General features: G+C 46.8%; 1 pseudogene; it reads right to left on the minus strand.

Moving 5' to 3' along the window:
• Positions 1-4,286: 4,286 nt before the first annotated feature.
• Positions 4,287-17,890, minus strand: LOC140649889 (solute carrier family 22 member 2-like; annotated as a pseudogene).
• Positions 17,891-19,482: the final 1,592 nt, after the last annotated feature.

Here is a 19,482-nt window from a genome sequence, read left to right on the forward strand (position 1 = left end):
CTGAAGTGATGTTACTTTGGCCCAGGCAAAACTAATATTTGCTTCGGGGTCAGAGAGGAACAATCTGGTCCTGAGATAGGCAAGAAGGACAGTGGGGACGTAATTATGTGTCCTGTGGAGCTGGTGTCCTGCTGTGATTGCGGAGATGTCTGCTCTGCAACAAAAGAAATCTGGCAGAACAGCTGTCTTTGTTATAGTTCATTGATCCAAAACCTGTTGAAAACTCTGTGCAGAACGAAAATGGGGGAGGAGGCAAGAAGTCAAGCAAAGCAAATACGGGGATGAATAAATGAGTAACTACAAAAGCTGACTCTCAAGACCCTTATGCATCACACTGGCGCGTGGTTGGAATGGATGTCCTCCAGGGTATGAGACAAGCTGTCTAACATCCTGCCTTAGATAAAACAACACTTTGCCAGCTTCCCTTCCCATTAAGAGCAGCTGAAGCTTGTCTGCTGCTGGGGCTGCTGGAGTGTAACCAGCGGAGTGGCAGGGAAGCTCTGGAGCTCAGGAAGGAGCACTTCAGGGCCCAGCCATTGACTGGCTCAGGCAACCTAGGGAGAACCTGGACATGGCTGTGTCCAGGTTAATGAAAGTGAGACTGGCCTTTTAAGAAGACCCTGTCCCCTGCTCATCTACTTAAAACCACTGTGCCTAAAAAGAACATAAAACCTCCATGTTTCAGGGTACCTGTTGCGTTGAGTTACTGTTGCGTAGAAGTCTGAGGAGTGGCTGGGGGGGGAACCCTCCCATTGAGTCACTAGGTTCAGACAGGACCCCCTTGCTTTCTAAACTCCTTCTCAGAAAGGAGTCTAGGTGCGGCTAGGCCCAGTCTTAGTCTCAGACTTGGTCAACAGTTTATTTTCTAAGGACTGTATATGTAGCCACCCATCAAAGTCAACGTTTGCCTGTCAGAGCCCTCTCAGGGCTTGTGCTGAAACAGCTTCATAAAGTCAATTAAGGCAACAGCATTAATTTGACAACGTTATAAGTCCAGTCGTGTTCAGTGTACTGAACTTCATGATTACGGATTCACAAATAATGTGATGCACCCCCAGTCCAGTCGTGTTGCGTGAACTATCACGGCCACACTTAAAGAGTCTGGTCATGTTCAATGAGAACTGCAACGGCTAGATTAATGAAGAGTGCAGTTTATTAGAGCAACAGACACACAGGTTCTTTTGGATTACCGGTGATAAATTCACCGTCTGCAAAGCATGTGCAAATACCAAGAGTATGAGTAACACCGCCAGCTACAAATGCATTAAAAGATATAAAGTGACTCTATAGAGATTTCTAAGTTTCCTGGGGAGGCACTTGGTATAACCAAGTGTTCGAATCTTACACAAAGGCGTCCTGATGGGGGGGAAGAGAGGCTCAGCCCTTCAACTGATCCCAGAAGTTAGTGGTACATGATGGTGTCTTCCCTAACATTCTCTCTCTCTTAAGCTATTTTATACTGTTTTTCACCTTTCAGGTGGAGCTTGAGTGACTCTAGTCATACATACCTTTGTTTAGGATTGGTGTAAAGTTTTCTCGCTTCGCTTTTAAAGGTATAAGCTAGGAAAATTCAGTGCGCAAGCTCAGTGAGGGGCGGTCACACCTTGGAGGCGGGTAGCTTTTGGGATGGAGGGGTGTTTTGGTATTATAACGATGTTATAATGAGCAAAGTTCACCAAAAGGACAGCATTTTGTCAAAAACATGACAGGCTGTTGGCCCAGGGTAGCAAATATGCAGCTTATCAGTTCCATGATACCTTCAAGTTCCCATATTATTACAGAGCCTGGCCACGGTATCTCCACACCGCTCCACCCTCCGGGCAGTTCCTCTTAGAGCCAACACACCAACTTCCCCTGGCGTTGCCAACATCTAAGGTTGTAAGCCTAGGGAACTTCCGTGGAATGGATTCCTTGCATTCCTTGTCAGCCGCACTCCACCTGGGAAGCTTTTTCAAAGCTGTGCCTTACCTAAAAGTGTGAATATAAGTTCTAATTTCTAAGTCACCTCCAGCAATTATTCCACAGTACCTACCAACCTTCAGTAACTGGGTTTTGGAAAGAATTGCTCTTTACTTTCACAAAGTTTCTGGTGTTCTGCCTGGCTTCATCTGATGGACAGCCTGGCTGCAGATGTGGTCCCGGGTGGCACTGTCTAAGCACTGCTCTTATATTCTGCTATTGCTGTCAGCACCGACATCCTCACCACCTTGCCAGCGTAGCTGTTATTTGGAGACTCCGGTGCTAATTTTATCCCATCAAACGTGGCCTCAGGCTCTGTGGTGTATCAGAGACTCATTGAGGCTTATCGTCTGCAAGCTGTAATCTGAACATGGTTGTTTTGTCAAGGTGTTCTTGTGTGCATGTGTTCATGAATTGGCAGAAAATCACATCCTACAGGTCAGTAAAGCTCATGTGGTTTCCGGCTCCCCTGTTTATTGTGTGATCAAAACAATACATGTGCTAGATTTTATTTGCAACTTGCTCCAATCCCATCCCTACTGTATGGCACTGTGTCATCCTACGTTCTGTAAATGTTTTAAAATATGAAGAAATTGGGCCTTTTCCCAAAACTGGGACTGGTCAAACAGGAGACAAACCCAAATCCAGAGAATATACACAGGTTGATGAATGTGAAATGAATCACGTTTTAAGTGCTTCCCAAGGGCTGTGGAAAGGACCCTTCAACCCTCAAAAGCACTAGAGCAGTGATTTTCCAGCATGTTATTGAGGGAGATCTACTTAGAAAGCCTTATCCTTTTTTTGGCTCATCTTTCCCCCCTGCCTCAGTCCTTATCCCTTACTGGTTTGGAGTTTGGCCATGGAAAAAACCAAACTCATGGCATTAGAAAAACAAACATGCATAAACACAAACGTGAATATTCTTTAATATGCAGTGTCCTGTTATTGTTCATGCCACTCCCAGTGGGTGTCTGTGATGGGGCTTTCTCCCACTGATCCCTAATGAAGTTGTAGTTGCATGCAGCCCCCCATGTCGTGAGGCTTCGCTGCCTCCAACTCCTCTTCACCTTCCTTTTCGTTTTCCAGCTTGCCTAATATCCAGTCAAAATCTGTGATGCCAAAGCATAAAAGCCAGTCTGGACTTAGAAGTACTTTTTTTTGGTACTGATTTCTCTGGAAGAAAAGGAGTAAACTGGGAGGGAAGAGGGGCTTCTGGATGCCCTGGGCTCCTGAAGCGGGCTCTGCAGTGGCAGTGCTCGCTGCTGGGCAGCAGGAGCTGTCTCACGAAGCCGACCTGCTGGGCATCAGGAGCCATAGACCAACCGACAGTGCCAAGATTTTAAGGGGTGTAGGAGGAATTGTGACATTAAATCAGTTACTGTCTATATGCTTGCTTTCATGCAGAATCAGGTGTAGCTTGGAGGAGGTGACTTGGGCTCACAAATGTACTCCTGCTCAGAAATGAGCTGTGAGTGAGCAGCCCACAGAGATTTTTAGTTTTATAACAAGCAGAAGAAAGTGTTCCTTCATGAATTTCCCACTCATGCCCTACAAGTTGCTGCTGCCAGATGCCCTGGGATGCCAGAAGCATGAATGCGTGTAGAAGGCAAATAGAAAAATTCATGGAAGGACAGTCCACAAGGCACAGAAGCAGAAATGTGGGCAGATGACCTCTGGCTCAGGAAGTCCCCAAGCCACAGATGGCTGGCAGCTGGGAGAGTGGAATGGGGAAAAGATCACTGCATTGGCCTGGCTTGTCCCCTGCATGTGGGGTTGAAGGCTGGGCTTGCTACGGCTGCTCTGCCGGCCCCCCTCTGCTTTCCTGCCCCAACAAAGGCAGATCTGGGGCAAAATGGGTCCTTGAGGTGCTGGAGCGTGTCCAGAGAAGGGCAACGAAGCTGGTGAAGGGTCTAGAGCACAAGTCTGATGAGGAGCGGCTGAGGGAACTGGGGTTGTTTAGCCTGGAGAAAAGGAGGCTCAGGGGAGACCTTATCGCTCTCTACAGCTACCTGAAAGGAGGTTGTAGAGAGGTGGGGGTCGGTCTCTTCTCCCAAGTAACAAGCGATAGGATGAGAGGAAATGGCCTCAAGTTGCACCAGAGGAGGTTTAGATTGGATATTAGGAAAAATGTCTTCACTGTAAGGGTTGTCAAGCATTGGAAGAGGCTGCCCAGGGAAGTGGTTGAGTCTCCGTCCCTGGAGGTATTTAAAAGATGTGTAGATGTGGTGCTTAGGGACATGGTTTAGTGGTGGACTTGGCAGTGCTAGGTTAATGGTTGGACTTGATGATCGTAAAGGTCTTTTCCAACCTAAATGATTCTATGATTCTTACTTGGGGGCAGCTTTGGAAGTCAGAACGTGGAGATAAATCATTTTTTCTTTGCTTCTCTCTTGCCTGCGGAAAGAAAAGCGAAAAGGCAGATGATGCTCCTGGTGGCTAACAGCATGATCCACCAAATAATCCATATGCTTACGTTCATTAAAAACTAGGTTTAACAGATGTCTCATCACTGGCAATTTTTCAAATGAGGTTAGATTATTTTGAAGAGCAGCAGAGTAAGGAGTAAATTGGAGACTTTCTGTGGCCTCACTGCAGCTGCGCTGCTGTCTGGAAATCCTATCACAAAGGTAGCATTAGTAACTTTAAGTCTGGCATTTCCTACTATAAAAACTGTTATTCTAGGTGGTTTCTAAAGTAATGTCTGGGTGTGTGGCTGCATGTATGGACTTCCTAACTTTTCCTAGAGGCAACATCTCCATGCTCTACCCTGTGCTACATTGCCATCCCTTTCTGGCCAGGCTGGGCCCTTTTCCTCCTACAGGCCGAGTGTCTTTTGGCTTTGCATCAGCTTCAGTAAATCTGAGCAGCTCCTTCAGTACCTGTGGAACTCTTTCCTCAGCCTGAGACCTGCTCCAGCAGGTGTGAGTCATGCCAGAAGGAGAAAGCACTGAAACCACAGGACATTCCCTGCATTGCTTCCCAAATTTAAAACCACACCTCAGCCAGCTTTCTCCCCATCAAGTGTGAGCATTTCTGGGGACATCAGTGGTCCCCTCACTGGCACAGCTGCGTATGGGAGGTAAGACCAGGGTGGTGAGCACCCCCAGGCACACATGGGGTGCAGCTGGCAGCCACAGCCGCTTAGATGGGACTGCTAAGTTTTCAGGAGGATGGTGTGACCAAGGGTTGTGTTCCCTGGCTTTACTTTGCACAGGTACAACAGCCAGCTCGAATAGGGTTTCAATGCCATCAACCTGCTTGCCTTTCCCCGAGGAGCTGTGCCTTTGCCCCTCTGCCTCACCTTCCCTGGGCAAATAGGATGGCTGAATGAGCTGCTGAAAGCTCCTGCCACCGTGCCAAGGTGCTCTCCTGCTCAAAAGCAACCTTCAGCCGCCGGCAGTGGCTGGCCGTGGCAGGGAGGACGCACTTCCCCATGCTGATGGATGCCTCTCGAGGCAGGAGTGGCTGTACGCCCTGCCTAAGGAGCAATCGAAGCCCAGATCGATGCTTTTCAGATGGCCTATGAATGCGCCCTCCATGCCTTCTCTTACTGTCTAGCTCCCCCATAAGGTGTTAGCAGATTCTGGTCAGATCATACAGGAGAGCCCAGAGCCTGATATTGCCATCAGGGATGAGTTACCCACCAGCCATCCACTGTGTTTATATGTCTACAACAAAACTCAACAGATCCTCGGAGATGTACAATAAATGGGGTTTTTTAGCAGATTTTGCAGATGTAAAGGAGAGTTACTCTGCTCTGCAGGAGGATGCTTAATGCCATACCTTTGCAGATTTTCAGCATCTTCGATGGTCTCAGGCAGAGTCTTTCCCGTCATCTCAGGTAGGAACAAAACCAAGCCACTGTCGATTAAACCAATCACAGCTGCAAACTCAGAACAAGGATCACAAAGGCAACGCAAAGGTCATGCCTGAGTTTAATTCCAAGTCCCAAATTAATTCTCATTGAGACACAGCTTCCCTGACGATTGAATAAGGACGCCTCAAAGTGATAATAATGCTTGGCTTTTTATATACGTGATTCTCATTTTTCAGAGTAATTGCTGATGTTTCTGAGGTGCATCTGAGGCGTGGAAAGCCATCCTGGGCCATAGACCCAGAGGTGGTCTGGCTCCCTTGCTTTGTGCACACAATGCAAAGGAAACAGGTTTGGGCTCTGGTTGTCCAGCTGGCATGGGACTGGGGTGACACTAGCTGTCATCCCCACTTTTAGGGGGATGTCCTAATTTTTTAGATTAGGACATGCATGAAAGGTTGCTGTCAGCCCACCTGGCCAATTTCACCTTCTGATTAGTTTTAGACCCTGCTATGACCGTACTCAGGGCAGACGGTGCATGCAGGCACACCGATTTGAATACATGCAGTAGCAGACATTCAAGGCAGCCCTTTTTTTAGGATAGCAGCTTTATCATTAGGGCTGACATGCTGCTTTGCCATCCTAAATTGCCACGGCATCCTTGACAGACTGGGCCCCCTAAGGTGCCAGAAAAAGGTGGAGTGTGACTTTTGTGTAGGGAGACAAGAGGCCATCCTGCTCGGACCTCAGGTCCTGTAACCACGCTGCAGGTGAGAGGAGCAGAACCCAAAGACGTTCCTCCCTTGGGAAGGGCTCAGCAGGAGGAGGTCAAAGCTTGAAAGAGCTGTCCCAAAAACATGGGGTCCCCTTCACTGCAGAAAGGGCTAAACTTTTTCATCCAGCTCTGCACCCCAGCACCCCGGCAGGACCCACAAGGGTTCGCGCACCCCTGCTGCCAGGATGACGGGGTCAGCACCCTGTCCAGGGGATTTGCAGCTGATGGGAGGAGGGATGGGCCATGAGCCTCAGGGAGGAAAAGACAGATAACACCCCGGAGCTTATGAAGGGGCTTAAAAAGGCCAGGCCCCTATCGTGGTGAACGTAATCAAAAGGGAAAACAGGCAGAGCATTCTCCCGTGGCCAAATACCACAAGATGAAATGGGTGCGGAGGGAGAGAGTTAGACAAGGCAAGACATTAAGACTTAGCCCTGTATTGGAGGAGAGATGTTAATGAGCATTTGACTTCTGGTTCACTTAACTGCACTGGAAGGGGAGCCTGAAGGGTGTCTGGGAAGGTTTCTTACACATCCCTTCAGAAACCTGCTGCTTCAGTGCTGGGCTCAGAAGCGGGGAAAGGGGCTTTGGCCAGGGAAGGCAGTGGGTTTCTGCTGCACCACTCAGCAGCTCTCCTCCACCTTTGCAAGGTGTGTTTTACACACGCAAACTCCTTTTCCAGGGCAGGGCATGAGCCACAGGCTTCTAAGCTGCATCCACAGCCTTGAGTCGGCCTCTCGCAGTCTCTCCCAGAGAAACACCCGGTACTTTTACCAGCTAACGGAAGATGGTGCACTTAGCTGAGAAATGTTGGACACAACTCAGGATTTACTAAGCAAATAATTTCATAGCACATGGTAATTCCCATCCTGCCCAAGCAAACTGCAGTCATTTTAAGTCAATAAAGAGCTGGAAAGGCATTGTGCACATTAAGGATGGAATACAAAACCAGGTTTTTTTCTGCTCTTGACATAAAACAGCATTAAAGATTTAATTTAAAGAAACAGTAAGTTTGCTGTCATGAAAGGTCAAGAGGACAGCACATGATGGTGTTCCATTTCACTCAGTAAAGAATTTATAATGCAATTGTCTTGTGATTCAAGCAAATAACCAAGACCTGAGACTTTGCTAGCTTGCTGTCAGAGAGAAGAAAAATCAATGATACAAAGTAGTTTGGGTTATCCAAAACCTTATGCAAGACACCATTTCTTGCTTGCAATAAAACTAAACAGAGGGCAGCTGCATTGTTTGGTAGCTGAAATCTGCTTGTCAGCAAGATACTCCGTACTTTTGCACAGAGGCTTCTGACGGCTTTCAGGCCGGGACAAGTTTGTGTTGCCTCCCTGTCTCTCAGTGTGTGCTCTACAATTGCTTTCACACCTGGAGCTACAGATGTCTGCTGCAAATAAATGAACATCCCAGCCCTGCACGTAGAGTCAGTCCAGGACACCTCTGTGTGCCACGTGGGCTTTTAGATCCCAAACTGACCTTGGATCATGGCTTCAGATGTTTCAGCTATGAGCACACCTGAAGCATTGAGTTTCTCCCTCATTTAGCCAGCTGAGGGACACATCAAGCCCAGGGCAGTATTTTACTGACCCATAGCTGCCAGTAAGCCCTGCCAGCAGAGCCTCTCCAGAGCTGAGACACCAGCCACTGCTGCATGTGGTTTGCAGCAATTGCAGCTGTGGGAATCCGGGGCCATTCCTGCCTCCGTGCAGGGGCTCTGCCCACCCCCACCCCCCCGCAGAACTGGCCTGGGTGAAAAACAACCCTTTTCTGGAGGGCTGGACTTTGGGCTATGGGCTTTGAAGGAGGCTCAGCTCGGGGCTGGGTGCCGACACAGGCAAGCGGGGAAGGCTGGGGTCTCTGCTGGTGGGTGCTGCTGCCAAGCCCGGCAGGGTGTTAAACCATGGTCTGAGCTGGGTTGGCAGCAGCATCTTCACTGGCTGTACCTGTCCCTGGTGCAAGGCGCTCGCCTGGGCGCTGCTGCTCCCCATGCCCTGGCACAAGCAGCAGCTGCAGGGCCACGGGACTCGCACCCCTGTGCTCCCCCAGCAAAGCCCAGTGGTCCCTCGCACAGCCCCTGCACTCCCCAGTAGCAACGTTATGCAATGTTAAAAATGAGTTAAAATGAGTTTCCATTGTCTGGACCCTTTGGGTTTTTTGCCTATGACATTTTCCCATAACATTTTGTGGTTTTGTCCATGTCCCTCCCTGAACTGATAGTTGTTTGGCACTGTTATGTCTGTGGTTTCAGTTGAGTTGTATTCCATAAAGAAAAAGGAAAGATGTTTCATTCAGTGGCCCTTAAGGGACACATTGCTTTGAGACTATAGCCTGGGAGGGAACGCTTAGCTAAACAAAAGCCAAGTGCCTGTCACTATGGTTGCTCAACATCCTGCATTCATGGCAGCAGCCCTGTTGATGGCAGAAAGCACTTACTGTACCCAGAGGTGTTTAAGTGTATGAGTGTGCCCATACATTTTTCCTTTTTAAAAACAGAAAACGTGGAGATTTTTGGATGAAAACCCTGAATGTGCATTCAAAACCAAATTCTAGGCCAGACAAAAATTGTGGACTTAACATGTCATGCTTCGTGATCTAGTACCTGCAGACTTGCCATCTGACTTGATGCCATTTTGGAGACTGAATTCACCCCATTTCTCCAGCCTCTCATTAGCTGGTATAAATGCTGATGGTGGGACATACCTTAACTTTTATGGTATTGGTCTTCATTGGATCACAATAGTGACATGGGCCAGGTTAGCAAGGATTGTTTTCCATTTTCCAGGGCAATAACCAAGAGACAGGGAGAGAATTCATTGACGGAGGAGGTTTGCATGACTCTCTGTCTGGGACTAATGCTGTAACGAGGCAAGCACCACCTGCCATCACATTTGCCGCAGCCCAGGGGTAGCAACAGCCAATGCGATCCAGTGTTAGCATGAGGACGAAGGCGGCTGGGAACTCGATGAGCAGAATAGAGGAAATCCAGAGACAAGTTCCCAGCAGCTACTCCCATGTGCATGATGAGCCCCTGGTAGAGGACGGAGCTCGTGAACCTGGGCAGAGAACAGGGTGCAAGTGAAGCCAAACCCTTTGGGAGAGAGTTTGTGCAAAGAACTGAGATTTGCAGCTGGTTGGGAGCAAAACAGGCTTAAATTGATGATGACGATTTAGGGCACCGAATCACACACCTCCATTTGGGCTGCAAAAGCCTTCCCTTAACAACTGTACATCAAAATGAACGTGTGTTTTCTCATCTGAGGTGTCCTGACCAGGTCTAGAAATGAAGGTTTCAGTTTTTCTCCATGTTAATTTTCGGAGTTGAGATTCTGGGAGCACAAACGACAGGACAAGAGATTACAGTGGGCAGGGGAGAGGGTGGTGAGCGCTGCAACGAATATTTTCCTCTGGATTAATGGGAGGATGAGGGTTTTCATTTGCCAGTTAAGTAACTGTGAGCAAAATAACCTCTCTAGAGTGTTTTGGGGAAAGGAAACATGAAAATTTATATAGACAGTCTTCATATCTGTGTAGCCATGTGTATGAGGCTGTTGCATGGCATGAAGCAGCATTTAAAAAAACAATGAATAAGAACAATGTTCTGGAATTTTAAGTCATGAGATTTGGTGAGTTTACTGTTGATTGACACTACTTAAAGGAAGAATTTTTCTTGCCTGTTGGCTATTTTTGCAAGCCTCTTTTCCCGAATATGCTCTGCAAAGGTCCTAGGCAGTCAAAGAGAAGAAAACTCACTTACCTTTGCTTTAGGGAACTGCAGTGCTTTTGGTCGCCAAGCTGCTCCTTACTCTAAACCCAAAACAATCCTAAACTCATAACATTATTTGCCTCGAGGTTTGCATATATGCAGCAAATGCAGTGCAGTCACCTGGAAAGAGAGAGGTAGCTGCTGCTTATTTCCCTTGGCGATGTGCTTAATAACTTCCATAGCTTTGTCATTTTCCTTTTCAGCTACGAGCCACCTGGGAGACTCAGGCAGACACCTGCAACACATGTAAGCGTGACAGCTACAGGGAAGGAAAATGCACATTACTGGTACACAGAAAATGAAAATGGAACTGAGTTTCTCAGGCTAGGATTGTACAGTGTATTGAATATCCATGGGCAGTGTTGAACTCAGGAGTAGCTGTGTCTGTCAGTGATTGCACTCTGATTTGTGCTCCACTTGAATGACAACAGAGCCTGATTTTTTAATTTTTTTTTTTTTTAAGGCTAAACCCAGTTTATTGTAGTTTGGAAACATTAGTCTGAGATAAATTCTGTTGACATGTTTTAGAAATGGCTAACAGTCTGTGGATATAGAAAAGAACAGCTGCAAACCTGATCCTTCAGCTTCTCCATGTTAAAAATAACCTTTAAAAAAAACCAGCAAACCCAAACAAAAAACCCCTTCCAAATCTGTTCCCTGATCTGGTTATGGAATTTTCTAAGGAGTGTCTTCACTCAAATTTTTTGCAAATAGTCAACAAAAGGCTGTTGATTGCATTAAAAAAAAGGCAATTTTAATCAATGATTAGAAAAACTCACTTCTCACAGTATCTCAAGTACTGTTCAAGAAATAACAACTTACTAGTTTGTGATGGGTGGCAAGGTCTCCAAACACAGGAGCATTACAACATGTTGCAGGCAGTCCCCTGCTCTTAGGTGATTCAGACTAAAGCCCTGGGCAGGGGGAACAGAACAACAGAAAAATGCCAGATCTGATCAGATGTCATCTTAGAAATCCTACGTGTAGCGTTATCGCCGATCTCTACAGAGAAGCCTCAGCTCCCAGTTACAGTCCCTTGTTTTTGGCTTGGTGTTGCTGGGAGCTCTAACAGCGGGCATTTATCAATAGCAGAGCAGGAAGAAGAAACTGGGCAGTGTGACCACGAGCTGGAGCCACCTCCAGTGCGGAAGCGCGGAAGCCAGGGCGGTGAGGACGAGGAGTCCTAGGCTGAAGGCAATCTGGTAAGTGATGCCCACTGCCCTCCGGTAGTTTGAGCCAACAAATTCTGTAACTACTAGGACAAGTTACAATGAGGCACAGAGAAAATAAATCGTTTTGGAGAGCCGGGGGGACTCTAAAGCTCCTGCCAGCTAAAACCACGTGGAGCCCCTATGCTTAGCCGTGCCCTTGCAGCATGGTGCGCGGGCGTGGGTTTGGATGGGAAAGCAGAGCAGGTCTGGGTGCCTGGTGTAGAGCACAGGGCAAGTCCTGACCCTTCCTCCTCCGCCAGTCAGCTGGGGACTTTGCCCCTGCCTTCGAGGGTGTCAGGCCATCACCCATCAACAAGGGGCAAAGGTTGCTTTCTTCCTCCCACTCCTTCTAGCTAAGAACTAGATGGGAAAATAAAATAGACAGCTGGCACTTGCTTGCCTCCGTCTTCCTCCTCCCGTACAGCTTGGGAACAGAGCCTCCCCCCCGCCAGGCATGTGAAACAGCACAGCAAAAATCGATTTGGCACCAAGGCTGTGAAACACAGGTGTTATCTCTCACAGCACCACTTGCTGCCTTTCCTAGAAAAGTGTCATACATCTTCGCAGCATTTTCAATTAGTTCTTGTCTCTAGACCTTGTCCTTCATTTTGGCAAGTGCCTCTCCAGGTATGAACGCTCCCCAGTTTTCAGAGCTGCCTCCTAATTATTCCATTTAAGTCTACGAGCTGGTGCAAGCCTGGGTCATAAACACCTCCATTTAAGCAAAGAGGTGCAGTATGGCAATGAATAGCACAGTGTCGCTGTCTGCTCTTGTTACACATGGCTCCTTAAAAATCGGATGGCACCAACAGGGGTCAGCCCTACTGCTAAACAGGGGGTTCCTCCCCAGAAAGTGTGATTGCAAGCTGTCGTAACTGAGGACATAGCCTGTCAGCCAGCCTCCTTTGCTGACCAGTCCCTGTATCAAGCAAAAGATCACCGACCGGGTGTAGCTCGATGCAAAGGCCATGAGAACCCCCAAGGCCGAATGAGGAGGAACTGTAACCAGGAGGCAGAGTCTGTGGCCAAATGTGCAGAGCGAAAGAAGAAAAGAGAAGAAACAGGTTCAGCTGCCAGCAGGGTAGAGTGGCAAGCCAAAGTGTTTGAAGAGACTGGAGATGGTCCCTGCCCCCCTCTTCTCTGTTCATTTTGGGTAGGAGTCTGCCTCTGCTCTTCCCTTTGCAGCATTTTTCGTCTTGATGGAAGCTCAGGGGACTCCCCCATCCTGTGTTTTCAGGTTGTTGTTCACTTCTGGTTAATGACTGAGGTAATGAGTTCAAGAAACGCTCTGGTGTGGCTCTTCAGCCCATCTTGCAGAGCTGCAATAGCTTTTTAATGGGGATCTGTTTGATAACTGTGGTCGTTACCTATTTTCTCATCAACCTTGGCTGACTATTGAGTGCTTCTTGAACAGGGTCTTGTACGTCCCTGTTATTTTTCATTCCCTGTATCACCGTGGCTCACTGATAGTCAGAAATAAATTGTTTCCAAAAGAAACAAGCTTACTGGAACACTGGAAAGGCATTTATTTTCCAGCTGACAGAGATATATATTCAGTTAGGAGTATGATTTATAAAACCCATTAAATTAGTCAATGTCCACTAACAAAAATAGCATGATAATAAATGCCAGCCAAAATACATGTCTTCTGTTCTCCACAATAAATCAGCAGATCCCATTGCTCAAACTTTCCTCCTGTCATGAGCCTGACATACAGGCATTTTTGACTTCCCTTAAAGGCCAGCCCAAGAAAGCCTCATCAGACCATAGGAGGAGCCCTCTTCTGCGAAGGCCCTTTCCCAGTGCCCCAGCTCTGAGTGGCAGAGGTGCAAATGCATGTTAGCACTGACCTCGGGAGCTCTCTAGGGACACAAGGGTGCCATTTCCAAGACACTTATGACTCTTGAATGCCAAAGTCAGCACCTGGGTGTGTGCCCAGAGACCAATCAAGTAAATGAGTAGGGATAATCCCTCAGATAGAAGCACATTTGGAAAGAGCTTATGAAACCTCCCCTGAAGCACCTGAAACGTTTGCAGGAGTTGTCCCGAGTACAGCAGGTTGCAGCAATCTCATGCAGGGGAAAACTTGCATTCCAGCTGCACTCAGGCTGTCTAACAAGAAGAGGATGGATACCTCAAATCCAGGACACACAGAATTCATAGGCCTTTTTCCCATTCCCTCTACTAAATTTGAGACTTCTGGGTTTGTTTTTGCCCTAAACACAACAGCCTCTGGGTATGGGATTTTGTATTGCTCTTGGGTGCTTGCAGTGCAGGCACCATGGCGAACTGGGGCAGGATGAGCAGAGGAACAGTGATCAGAGCAGTAGAAAACCCCTTGATGCTATAATATGCATGTGCTTTATCTTAGCAACAATGATATCCTACTCCCTCATGTCTTTTCATACTTTTGTTTGATAATAAGCCTTGCTAAAAAGACTCCTCAGTATCTTGACACAGAGAGAGAGCATTTCAGATATAAATGGCTGTGGGTTTGGGAGCTCCAGTTTCTATTGGCTCGCACAGCCATATGCTGCCAAGAAATGCCTTTGCTAGTGAACATGATTGCTTAATCCATCTCTGTGCTGAAAAGGTCATCTGAAGAGTGGCACTTCTGATGGTCACGGGATCTGCTCACTGCTGTTTCATGTCCTGTCGTGTCTGGATGAGCAGCTGCTACATATCCCCTCCTTTGCTCCCATAAGCTGTGCATCATTAGCTGAGCATCAGTTCAGGGAAAAAGGACAGAATACATTCAAATTCGCTAGAAGATCGGCCAGAAAACAATAATTTGGGTTTAAGGGAAAGAGATGATGGGTGCCTGATGTGTTTCCGATGCAAAAAAGAAACCAAGATCTTTCAAAATGCATGTGAAGAAAAGCAAAAATTGGCGTAAGCATGTCAACCTTTGTCCTTCAAATTAGACAGGGGACTCCAGACCAGAACTGAAGACTGGATATAGGATCTTTGCAGTACTGCTGTAGCCATTTGATGTCTTTCACCTGAGAGACCTTTTTGCCAAAGGTGTGGCCACAGACAAGATGTGGCCAGAAAGAGTTACTTTGATAAATCATTATCTTCTGATGAAAAATGCATTAAGTAGAAAGCTTAAAAAAAAACATGGTCTGGTTCACTGGCAGTAAGATAATGGTTTACTGAGGACTGGAAAGCAGTCTGTCCAATCCATGCATAGGTGAGCTTCTTCACAAGCAGATTTGTCCACGTTGAGGGACAGGTTGGGGTTAGCGAGGACTGTGGTAGCTACTTTCCCCACAAAGGTGGCGTGTGCAACCTAACCGATGATGTGTTTGCCTGCAATGAAACATGGGAGCAGGGACCAGTGAGACAAACACAGTCCCATCCTTATTTTGGGACACTGCAGAACTGCTATGGGGGACGGCTGTGCCCCTTCCCGTAGACCTTCCCCCGTCGAGGAGGGGGAAAGGGAAAAGAAGGGAACGGTGGCAATATCTATTCAACAGAGATGATTCTGGGGCCTGATCAGCATGGGAGGAAAAGGCTATTGCTCATTGTGCTCCCCCATGTTCTGAGAATACAAAGAAAAAAAACATTTCTGCAAGATAGACTGACTCTACAGAATGATTTTTCACCCTGTGTTACCTTACCTCTTCAAATTCCACTCTCAGCCTCCCTTGCTATTTTATTGAAAAATTTGGTAAACATGCACAGGAAGGTCAGCTACAAAGCATTAAATTTGTTCAGAGTCTAACCTAAAAAAAACCCCACTGGGCAGATAAATGGCACAATGACATTTGTGATGGAAAAGAGGAGATGAGGGGTCTAGGTCTGGCTACATACAGAGCCAACTGAGAAAAAGAGGGACCAAAGAAAATTTAAGAAGGAGCAACTTCTTCTATTTCTGTACCTGAGAAAAACTCTCCTGTTTTGAAACTGATTTATGGCCGTCTGGATACTGTTAAAATTAATGTGAAACAACTTTATCACAAAAATGGGCAAATAGTTCTTGGTGCATGAGTTAAAATTTCATCTCAAACTCTGAGCTCGCATTGCAGTTTGCCACTGTGAAAGAAAACAAAATCTCTTCACTTGTGAATATACAAATTCCCCATGGAGCCACTGAAAGGCTGTAAAAGTGGAGCAACACCAGGACAGTTCCGTGGATTCCTGGGTCACAACAGCTTTTGAAAGCAGGGGATTAGAAAGCACCGTCCACCCCTTTGTAAGTAACACACAGGCCTTTTGAATCAAGTTTTAATTGCCTTCATTTCCTCTTTGAATCGTGTATGTCGTTCAGCAACATGCAGAAAGCAGCTAGCTAGAGGAAAGAGTTCATCTCACATCTGTCTACATATACATACCTGTCTGCTATGTAGCCAATGCTTATGGAGCCAATAAAAAACCCAGCATTCAGAGAAGACTGGAAGAGGTCCAGCTTCCAGGAGTCCTCACACACCAGGTTAAACTGCAAGGGCAATCAGTTAGAAGCACAGGAACATTCAACACAAACCATGGCTGTTCGAGGAGGGAGGAAACCAATGACACACAACTAGAAAACAGGCTCCAGAAAAGAAACCCTCTAAACTCTTAAACTGACATCTGCAATACATCTCGTCTGGATTTTCCCAGACTTTGTGGAAAAGTTACACCCTGGAAAATGATTGCACAGTGACACATAAGGAGAGTGAGAAAGGGGGAGAAACTTTGAACGAAAAAAATAGAAAGTTCAGAAAAATGTCACCCTCTCCTCCCCACCTATCTGCCTGGAATTTGGAGGACACTTGGAGCATCACTTCCTTCCCAGATGCCAAGGCTTGCCTCTAACCTCATATTACCTCTCTGCGTGAAAGCAATGTCAGGCATGAGAGGTGGTGGGGCTGCCGTGAGCCCTGCTAGAGGGGAGCCAAGAGATGGCTGTCCTGCTCTTCACTAGCACTGGCAAAACGCCCAGGATTTGGTTGACTTTTCTCTGCAGTGAACCTGTACTCTGTAACTTGCTTTTGATTTACAATTAACAGGTTATCAACCCGCATCCAGTGAGGGGAGGAGGGCAAACTGGTGTTAACTTGTCTACAGCTGGAAACATTCATTCAGGTGTAACTAGACTTCAGCCTAGAAAGAAGCGTGAATATCTTTGGCTGCTTATTTTAACCTTTCTAACCCAGACAAGCTTGCTGGAGCCATAACAAACAGCTCAGATCGGTTTTCCTAGCTCGACTGACGTGGAGGATGGCTGGGAGTGCTCTTCTCTGCCCCAACCCATCTGTCCCAAGGGAAAGTGAGGTGGGGTTGCTTTGTAAATGGTGATGATAGCGAAGCAAGGGAATACGAATACCCTGCCCAAGGAAGCTCTAAAGTATCTAGCGTTAGAGTTTTTTAAGAACAGGTTACAGAAACATCTGCTAGGCATGGTTTAGGTATAGTTAATACAGATTTGGGACTGCAGGACAAGTAGAAGAGATCTCTCTTGAGGTCCTTCCTATGCTTCAGGTCTCTACATGGCTTTTAGACTGTTAGTACTGGCTTGCACAGTTTTTCAGTTTCTAAACTATCTGTTTTAGATAGTGTAAGTTGCTGTTGCTAACTTATTATCTGACAAATTTAGCCCCATCTTCTACTCCTTGTTCTTTGTATGTGAGTATCTGTTGGATTATCACCCAAATGTGCAATTCCTCAGTTTGGGCTATGGGGTTGTACCCTCAGTTTGGTGACTGAAATACTGAATTAGGAGAATAGCCGTTGTCTGATTGATGACAATTTTGCAGTATTATCCTCCCAGGAAAAGCAATCATTTCCCATTATTTATTCATATAAATCTTTGCTCTAAGTCCCTAGCAAGTCTTGTTAATCACTATTTATTAGCAGTCAGGCTCAGGCTGTGCACCAAAAACACTTTACCAATCCAGCATCGTCTAGCTTCAAGGTGTGCAGGCAAGAGTGATTTTGCTGGACAAACTGTGTCTTACCTCTGTCACGAGGGAGGTCCCTGGGGAGTCGTAGACCCAGCCGTCCCAGCAGGGACCGAGGGGGACGGTGCTCCGGTTGCCCACGAGGCTGCCGAGGGGCTCGGCACAGCTGATGCCTGTCGCGTTCCAGTCCACCTCGTACCTCCTGCAGCGGCTGCCGAAACCAAACCCACGGCCGCCCCACTTGGGAACCGTGTGATTCAGCTGTTCCTCCAGGCTCCAGCCACACCGCTGGCTCAGCTCAGCCATGCCAGGGCTGTGGCAATGGTGCTCGGGGGTGAATCCCAGGAAAAAAATCTCCACGTAAATGGGAGTGAAGGTAGCAGAAAGCAAGCATAAGACAAAGAGAGCTTGTTTCTGAAAGAAGTCAAGTTTTCCGATCTGCTCTAAAATGTCATCCAAGGTTGTCATCTTTGTGTGTTGCAACTCATTAAAATATCAAAATCAGCTGCTTTCCAGGGCTTTTCCCTTCACTGCATGCTTAAATAACAGGCGAAGTGTTTGCTCAAAACCCACAAAAAAATAATTAATTTTGTTAATTGTCAAGCCATGCATCATAAGCTTTGTTTCTCAAATGCCATTTCTAAACAAGCTTTGGCTCTCTTTTTTTGACCTCTGTTGTTATTTTGTTTTGTATATGACATGCTTCAAATATAAGAGCTGATGCTTTAGAGTATGGCCCTTTCAGTCTGTCACTGAGAGTCTGTCAATGCACAGTACGCGGTAGGCAGTAATTCCTTTGTCCAGTATTTTCAGAGGCCGTAAATATTATGAAAGCAATGTTGTCCTCTCCCTTGTATATATACAACTGAAGAACTTTATACTCAAAATTACACTGGATATGGATGACATTTGCGTGCTGCTTTGGGGGCGTAGAAGAAGACAACGCAGAGAAGACACAACAGGGCAGATTTCTTTTAGGCACCTAATAGCTAAAGAATAGTTTTGTGCCCCAAATAGGAAGCAGACCAGCCACCGCAGTACGAGTTGGCACTTCTGAGTCAGAGGTGCCCAGACCGAACTTGCAGGGGTTCCCATGTGGCTGTCCCGCACGTGAGGAGCTGAGGGTGGCCCGTCACCAGCCCTCACGTGCCCTCCCTTCTGCCTCCTGCCCTGCACCCTGGGGAGGCGGTGCGCAGAGGCTGCCGTGGACCACAGCCCCGTCTCACGAACATTTTACAGCTATTTCATGTGAACTTATTAGACAATGTAATGTGTAAATGTGTGCTTAAGCAATGGAGACATCCTCAGCCTCTTCTACTGAGGGGGATGATTTATGTCATGTTCCCATAGGTTGCATAAGGTCCTTTCATGTTGCTCCCCATTTGCCTGCCCTGCAAACAATTAGCTTGTGTCAAAAAATGTAAGCAATGACAGATGACTGGAAGAGGTTCAGTGCAGCTGAACATCAAAAGTGTGGATTTGGACAAAAACCCCATCTATGGGCAAAGAGCTCTGCCTGCAAATTTTCTGCAGACACGTTTTATTATCTCTCTTTCTAAGCCGGACTGAAATGACTGTAGCTTGTTTAGTGCTTCTGAAGGGAATCCCTGAGTAGGCTGCTGTCACTGAGTTAATTTCCCCCCCAAGGAGCACTCGGTGTTTTATGTGCTTCAAAAACTTCCAAGTTTTATGAAGCACAAAAGTAAACAATGAACTTCAGAGGAAAACAGAGGTGATAAGTAATGTGATATTTTAAAGGGCTATTAATAAGAAGCCCTGTTGAGTTACAATGACCGGCATACCTAGGAACTGTCGTGAATCACAAATGGGTCTGCTACTTTGCAATAAACATCTTTCACAGCTAAGAAAAGACCAGACCTTTGACCATTTACAACTAAACTGTTTCCCCATCTCTGTTCAGGTCTGTTTTACATCAGAAGGAGGGAACGGGCTATTCCCCCTGTTAATGCTCTAGGATCTCACTGCACTAGCAGCTTTTAAACCTTCCACCCACCTGCACGCAGACTACTCAGCAGTGCACATATTTAATGCATTTGTTA

This window comes from Ciconia boyciana, chromosome 3, assembly GCF_034638445.1.
Source record: "Ciconia boyciana chromosome 3, ASM3463844v1, whole genome shotgun sequence".
Lineage (NCBI taxonomy): Eukaryota > Metazoa > Chordata > Aves > Ciconiiformes > Ciconiidae > Ciconia > Ciconia boyciana.